General features: G+C 40.3%; 1 non-coding gene across 1 annotated transcript; it reads right to left on the minus strand.

The window, feature by feature from the left end:
• Positions 1–3,398: 3,398 nt before the first annotated feature.
• Positions 3,399–3,505, minus strand: LOC141698728 (small nucleolar RNA R71). The gene has a single exon (XR_012565232.1). It is a non-coding gene; the product is annotated as a small nucleolar RNA R71 (small nucleolar RNA).
• Positions 3,506–8,103: the final 4,598 nt, after the last annotated feature.

The following is an 8,103-nucleotide window of genomic DNA, read 5'->3' on the forward strand; positions in this document are numbered from 1 at the left end:
TCATAAATCAGAGCAAAATATGACTAAGAAAATAAGTTTAAATCAGAATCAAACTCTCAAAAAGTAGTCCTCAAGCCATACAGTCCCACACATCTAGGACTCCAAAGTCCATTCTAAATCTGAGACTTGCTCACCAAGTCTCTTAACCCTAATCTAATTCAAGGCATTCCACGCCTATATAAAGGATCTCACCCCATAAATCAGAACTACGTTTTTTGACTTGATCTTTGGCATACAATAAAGTGCGTAGGCATCTTGTGAAGGCAGATTGAGTCACGAAACACGAGAATAGTCAAATAGAGCCTTGAGCTCACGAGCCCTAGCATTAAATACACCTTAATTTTTTACCCATAATATTTGGCGCTGTTTGTGGAAAAAGACAACAACCATGGTAACCACACGAAGCGGAAACAACTTTCCTGAAGGAACAACGGCTGGAACTACCCCGATGATCTCATCAGCCATTGAGATTTCCCCTCACTCAACCTACTACCAAGAGACGGCGGATCCTTTGATTCCCCAATCTGAATCTCAGCCACCCCCAGCTTTAGGGGCGAATCCTCAAAACTCGAATCTAAATGCTCCCTTGGGGACACAATCCGCGGGTTTCGAGATGTCAACCATAGTACATCATATGCCCATAAACCCCACATATGGGATGTCAATATATTCTGAGGCTGGAGGAACTAGGCCACCCCTACCGCCTCAACCACAATCATGAAATGACCCTGATTATATTAGAGGTCTGTAGTCAACCAATAATGAACGAGATATCTCCGAACCTTATAAAACTCAAGAGAGTAGAGAGTCAACCGATGAGGATGCCCATCACAGGAGGAGACGTAGGGATAAAAAGCCTGTTGGAGGCAGGCGCCGCGAGCCCGTGGGAGGCAGGCATCCTGAATATAAGGAAACTCAGGGAATGACACCTAGACTTTTGAAGAAAGGATACGTACTCATGAAGTAGAAATCCTAAAGCTTAAAAGGGATATAGAGAATAGTCCGGTTAGACAACCACCAAGAGCCAACCAAGTTAGAGGCGCTAGAGGAACTACTTAAGTCATAGACTTGGAGGAGACCCCCAGGAGAAAGTCAATGGACCCCCTCTCGAGGAAACACGTTTGAGTTGCTCCCCCTCGAAGACCCAGATGATCCAACTCCGCCTTTCATGGAAGAAATCATGAACACCCATATCACAAGGAAGTTCAAGATTCCCACTATAAAGGCCTATGATGGAACTGGGGATCCAGCGAATCATGTCAGGACTTTCTCTAACGCACTACTGCTGCAATTGGTGAATGATGTAATTAAATGTTGAGTTTCCCTCAAACTTTGTTAGGCATGGCACAAAGATGGTAGAGCCGCTTGCCCCCAAATTCTATTGGATCTTTCAGGGATTTAAGTTGGGCCTTTGATAAGTGGATTTTATATCTACTTGGAACGCTTCATTACAAGCTTAAGTTGGTGTTTTGGACTCAAGTTGTTGGTATTTTTGATGTATTTTTGCGTTATTGCATTTCAGATATCAGTTAAAGGAAGAAAGAAGTTTTTCAAAGAATTATGCTGAAAAAAGGTCAGAATTGGAAGCCTAGGCCATTCTCAAGTTGTAGAGAATCTCGTTAGCTTCGCGTGGGTAGTTGAATCTCCTAATTCTGACGAGCAGAACTCAAGATATGACCAAAAGAAGATTTGTCAAAAAAATTCCAAAATGTCAGCGCGGCCGCACCAGAAGGCAGCGTGCCCGCGCCGCTGAAACATTATTTCAGCGCGGCCGCGCGGCAACATTATTTCAGCGCGGCCGCGCCAGAAGGCCGCGCGGCCGCGCCCGTTTTCTGCCCCAGAATCCTGATTTTAGTCGAAATTGAAGATTTTGAGAGTCCTGGTCATCCTGGAGCCTATATATACCCATAAAAAGACGTTTTTAACAAGAAGGAGGCCTGGGAGAGCAATAAGAAGACCTAGAGAGCACGAGAAGGATACGGAGAAGAAGACTCTTATTTTCTTCAATATAGTTGATACTTGGATGCTTGTTTTCGATTTGTCTTTGAACCCTAGCACTCTTATATTGTTTATTATCATGCTTTCATTGGAACCCATGGTGATGATGAGTTCGATTATGAACTAATCGTTATCGTGTTACTTAATTCAATAGTTAATTTGTTTCAATATCTTGGTGTGTGATGATTGTTTGATAACCTAGTATTGGTTGTGCTTATTCGTCTTATGTGCGTAGCTAACATATAAGATAGCGTGTTAATCTCTATTGAAGCGACAGTGAATATAGAGGTTTAGAACTTGCCATGCTAGCATAGGTTCATGTGTTATTGTTATGCATGATTCATAGGTAATTTTAACCATCTTACTTGCCCTATATAATCACGATAGATAACTTGCACATTAAACCGTTATGTTTTCAATTCTTATAAACATATAAGGACTAAGCATAATTAGTATCTATTCAACTTCTATCTCTTTTGTGGATGATTCGTAGTAGGGTATTCGTACAATGAAAATTGGCGTTTACTAGTTTCGTGTTATCTGATTAGTGTCATCACCATTACATGCTAAGGTTAAGAACAAAAAGGCTATTAAATGAAGTATTTAATGAAGTTAGGATCCCATGTTTGTCATATATAGTAATTCAACCTCAATTCTCTTAGTTAATATTATTTAGTATAATCTCTTAGTTTAATCCAAACCCAATTTGTTATTTGTCTTAGCATTGAGCGATAACCATACATTATTGCATAGGTGCATAAATTGAACTTAACCTAAACCAGTCTTTGTGGGAACGAATCTGATTTATATCTTATACTACTTGCGAACGCGTATACTTGCGTGAATATTAGCGCGTGTTTTCGCCCTAACAAGTTTTTGGCACCGCTGTCGGGGACTCGGTGTTGTTAATTTTCAGTTTATGTGCTTCTCATCAGTGGTCGTTAAAGTTCACTGACTCAGATTCTTTTACTTTCACAGTTTATTTGTTTGTGTTTCAGGTACTCATTACAATGGGAAATCCAGCAGCGCGAACGAAAGCCTTGATGGATTTTTCTCAACCCAAGATCAATGACATTCAATCTAGCATTGTTAGGCCAGCTATCACAGCTAATACCTTTGAGATCAAGCCTGGTATAATTCAATGGGTGCAAAATTCAATCCAGTTTGGGGGTGCTCCAATGAAAGATCCCAATATGCACATTATGGATTTCATTGAGATCTGCGACACCTTCAAGTTTAATGGTGTTTCTGATGATGCTGTGAAACTAAGACTGTTTCCATTCTCTCTGAGGGACAAGGCTAAGAGCTGGTTACACTCCCTACCAGCTGGTTCAATTACTACTTGGGAGGATCTTGCTCAGAAATTTCTTACTAAATTCTTCCCTATGGCGAAGACAGCTGTAATGAGGAATTGTCTTACTTAATTTGCGCAGCAATCGAGAGAATCTCTATGTGAAGCTTGGGAGCGCTACAAGGAGATGCTTAAAAAGTGTCATCATCATGGAATGCCTGATTGGATGATCATCAATTGCTTCTATAACGGTTTGGGAGCACAGTCAAGACCCATGATCGATGAAGCATCAGGTGGAGCATTATGGGCAAAGAGCTATGAGGAAGCTTATGATCTAATTAAACTGATGGCTGCTAATGAATATCAGTATCCAACCCAGATATTGCCACATGGCAAGTTAGCAGGAGTTCTTGAAGTGGATACAGCTACGCCTATCACTGCTCAACTAAAGGAGTTGTCTATGAAGATCGATTCTCTGGCTAACTATGGTGTTAATCAGATAATCAGTGTTTGTGAGCTTTGTGCAGTTTCGCATGCGACGGAGCAATGCGCTATATCTAGTGAATCAGCTCAGTTTATGAGCAACTTTCAGAGATCGCAGCAACCAGTTCCAGACACTTATCATCCTGACAACTGAAATCATTCTAACTTCAGATGGAGCAACAATGAAAATGCGATACAACAGCCGTTCCAGCAGTTTAGAAACGAGCAATTCAATCTTCCTGGTTTTCGGCAACAATTTACATCAAGACAACAACTTCAACTTCAACAACAAACTCATGGAGGTGTAGGTCTATTTTCGAATGAAAAATCTGAATTGGAGGAGTTGAGGCTTATGTGCAAAAACCAGGCTCTTATATGCCAAAGCCAAGCTGTTTCTATCCAGAATCTGGAGAACCAGATAGAAAAAATTGCTAACACCTTATTGAATCGACTACCAGAAACACTTTCTAGTGATACAGAAGTTCCAGGTAAGAGGGAAGCAGAAGAGCAGGTTAAGGCAATTACATTGAGGTCTGGGAAGGTTGCAAGCCCTGAAAAATCTCAAGTTCCGGAATCTGAAGTTTTGGCTGAAGAAAATGTGCAGAAGGAAGCAGAAGTGGAATCAAGGAAGAAAATTGTGGAACACACTCCTCCTGAGGGTAATACAGGGGAGAAACATGTCTATCCTCCACCTCCTTTTCCTAAGAGGCTGCAGAAGCAGAAGTTGGATAAGCAATTTTCTAAGTTTCTGGAAGTGTTCAAGAAACTTCATATCAACATACCTTTTGCTGAAGCTCTTGAACAGATGCCTAGCTATGCGAGATTTATGAAAGGTATTCTCTCTCATAAAGTGAAGCTCGATGACTTAGAGACCGTTGCTCTTACGAAGAAATACAGTGTTGTGCTGCAACAGAAGTTGCCTCCGAAGCTTAAAGATCCTGAAAGTTTCACTATTCCTTGCACTATTGGAAACTTGTCTTTCGACAAGTGTTTATGTGATTTGGGAGCTAGCATCAATCTGATGCCCTTATCTATCTTCAAGAAGCTTGGTCTACCTGATCCGAAAACAACATACATGTCATTGCAACTAGCTGATCGTTCTATTACTTATCTACAAGGCATTGTGGAGGATGTGTTGGTCAAGGTGGACAAACTTATCTTTCCTGCTGACTTTGTAATTCTTGACTTTGAGGAGAATAAGAAGATTCTCATTATCTTGGGGAGACCATTTTTAGTTACTGGTCGAACTATGATCGATGTGCAAAAAGGAGAGCTTACGATGAAGGTTCATGATCAAAAGGTCACTTCAATGTGTTCAAGGCAATAAAGTTACCCACAGCTAAAGAGGAGTGCTTTAAAGTAGAGTGGGTAGACTTTGTCGTGAATTCGAAACTTGAGCAATTGCCAAAGTCAGAGACCTTAGAGAGATCCCTAATGGGAAAATCAGTTATTGATGACAAGGAAGGAGCAGAGCAACTGCAGGTTTTGAATGCACCTCCGTGGAAGAGAAAGTTGGATATGCCATTCGATTCTCTTGGGTTAGCAGAGCTGAAAATTTTTCAGGAGCGTCTCAATCCGTCTATTGAAGATGTTTCCACACTTGAGCTTCACGCACTACCAGATTACTTGAGTTATGCATTCTTACGTGCACCACATGATAAAGGCTTGGGATATATTTTTGATGATGTAGAGGGTAGTCGAACGAATCCTCCAGTGCCTATAGAGGGTTCTTCTTGGGGGTGTGATAAGTGGATTTTATATTTACTTGGAACGCTTCATTACAAGCTTAATTTGGTGTTTTGGACTCAAGTTGTTGGTATTTTTGATGTATTTTTACGTTATTGCATTTCAGGCATCAGTTAAAGGAAGAGAGAAGCTTTTCAAAGAATTGTGCTGAAAAAAGATCAGAATTAGAAGCATAGGCCATTTTCAAGTTGTAGAGAATCTCGTTAGCTTCGTGTGGGCAGTTGAATCGCCTAATTCTGACGAGCAGAACTCAAGATATGGCCAAAAGAAGATTTGTCAGAAAAATTCCAGAATGTCAGCGCGGCCGAGCCAGAAGGCAGCGTGCCCGCACCGCTGAAACACTATTTCATCGCGGCCGCGCCAGAAGGCCGCATGGCCGCGCCAGAAGGCCGCGCGGCCACGCCCGGTTTCTTCCCCAAAATCCTGATTTTAGTCAAAATTGAAGATTTTGAGAGTCCTGGTCATCCTGGAGCCTATATATACCCATAAAAAGACGTTTTTAACAAGAAGGAGGCATGGGAGAGCAATAAGAAGACCTAGAGAGTACGAGAAGGCTACGGAGAAGAAGACTCTTATTTTATTTTATTTAGTTGATACTTGGATGCTTGTTTTCGATTTGTCTTTGAACCATAGCACTCTTATATTGTTTATTATCATGCTTTCATTGGAACCCATGGTGATGATGAGTTCGATTATGAACTAATCGTTATCGTGGGGTTCTAACGGATTTACTTATGGATTTCAATAGCTAATTTTTTTCAATATCTTGGTGTGTGATGATTGATTGATAACCTAGTATTGGTTATGCTTATTCGTCTTATGTGCGTAGCTAACATATAAGATAGTGTGTTAATCTCTATTGAAGCGACAATGAATATAGAGGTTTAGAATTTGCCATGCTAGCATAAGTTCATGTGTTGTTATTATGCATGATTCGTAGGTAATTTTAACCATCTTACTTTCCCTATGTAATCACGATAGATAACTTGCGCATTAAAGCGTTATGTTTTCAATTCTTATAGACATATAAGGACTAAGCATAATTGGTGTCTATTCAAATCCTATCACTTTTGTGGATGATTGGTAGTAGGGTATTCGTACAACGAAAGTTGGCGTTTACTAGTTTCGTGTTATCTGATTAGTGTCATCACCATTACATGCTAAGGTTAAAAACAAAAATGTTATTGAATGAAGTATTTAATGAAGTTAGGATCCTATATTTATCATATATAGTAATTCAACCTCAATTCTCTTAGTTAATGTTATTTAGTATAAGCTCTTAGTTTAATCAAAACCCAATTTGTTATTTGTCTTAGCATTGAGCGATAACCATACATTGTTGCATATGTGCATAAATTTAACTTAACCTAAACCAGTCTCTGTGGGAATGAATCTGATTCATATCTTATACTACTTGCGAACGCGTATACTTGCGTTAATATTAGCGCATGTTTTCACCCTAACAGCCTTCATCAAAAAGTTCATTAGTGGGAAGATGCACGAGAAAAGCTCAGCTTCTCTCATGAGTATTATGCAAGGATCGAAGGAGTCTCTCAGGGATTATTTAAATCACTTCACGAAGGAGGCCTTTAAAGTCCCGGATCTTGATGATAAGGTAACTATGATAGTGTTAAAATAAGGAACCAAGAATGAGTACTTCAAGATGTCATTGGCCAAACAGCCACCAGAGAATATGTTACAGCTTCAAAGTAGAGCAGAGAAATATATCCAAGTTGAATAAAATATGAAAAAACAGCGGTGAACAACGAGCCTGTTAGTGGCAAGAAGCAGAAGACGGACCAAGAATACAATGCAAATGACAAGTATCCTAGGGTTAACAAAGAAGTTGATTCACCGCCCAAGAAATGGGGACCTGGATAGAAGTTTACTGAGTATGCAAAATTGAATGCTCCTAGAAGTCAGATTTTGATGGAAATTGAGAAAGACAGAGATGTCTGTTGGCCAAATCCTCTAAAGGCTAATCCTACTAAGTTAGATAAAAGCAAGTACTGTCGATTTCACAAAGATGCTGGCCATGACACCAATGAATGCCAGTAATTAAAAGATAAATTGAGTTTCTTATTCGTAAAGGAAAGTTGAGAAAGTACACCGAAGATGGAGAGAGAGAGAGGAGAACGAAATAATAATGGGAAATGGAACTTTAACGGCCGAATGAGGAATCAAGATGATCAGGGAAGAAACCCCCAACCATGAGGGTCGGTGATCAATACGATCTTTGGAGGACCAGTCATCAATACGATCTTTGGAGGACCAACTATGGACGGCCCTTCTATGAACTCAAGGAAAGCTTATGCACGAGAAGTCATGCATATAGTTGGAGAAGCCCCGAAAAGGGAAAAGGATGGAGTAATGATGGCCTTTGATGACTCTGATTTGGAGGGGGTCAAGTTTCCCCATGATGATTCCCTAGTCATAACACCTATTATAGGAAACTATACGGTAAAGAGAGTCCTTGTAGACAATGGAGCATCAATGGATATTTTACTTTATGATACCTTTATAAGGATGGGGTACAATGATTCTCAATTAGCCCCGACTGATATGCCGATCTATGGGTTCGCCGG

Source organism: Apium graveolens, chromosome 11 (assembly GCF_009905375.1).
Source record: "Apium graveolens cultivar Ventura chromosome 11, ASM990537v1, whole genome shotgun sequence".
Lineage (NCBI taxonomy): Eukaryota > Viridiplantae > Streptophyta > Magnoliopsida > Apiales > Apiaceae > Apium > Apium graveolens.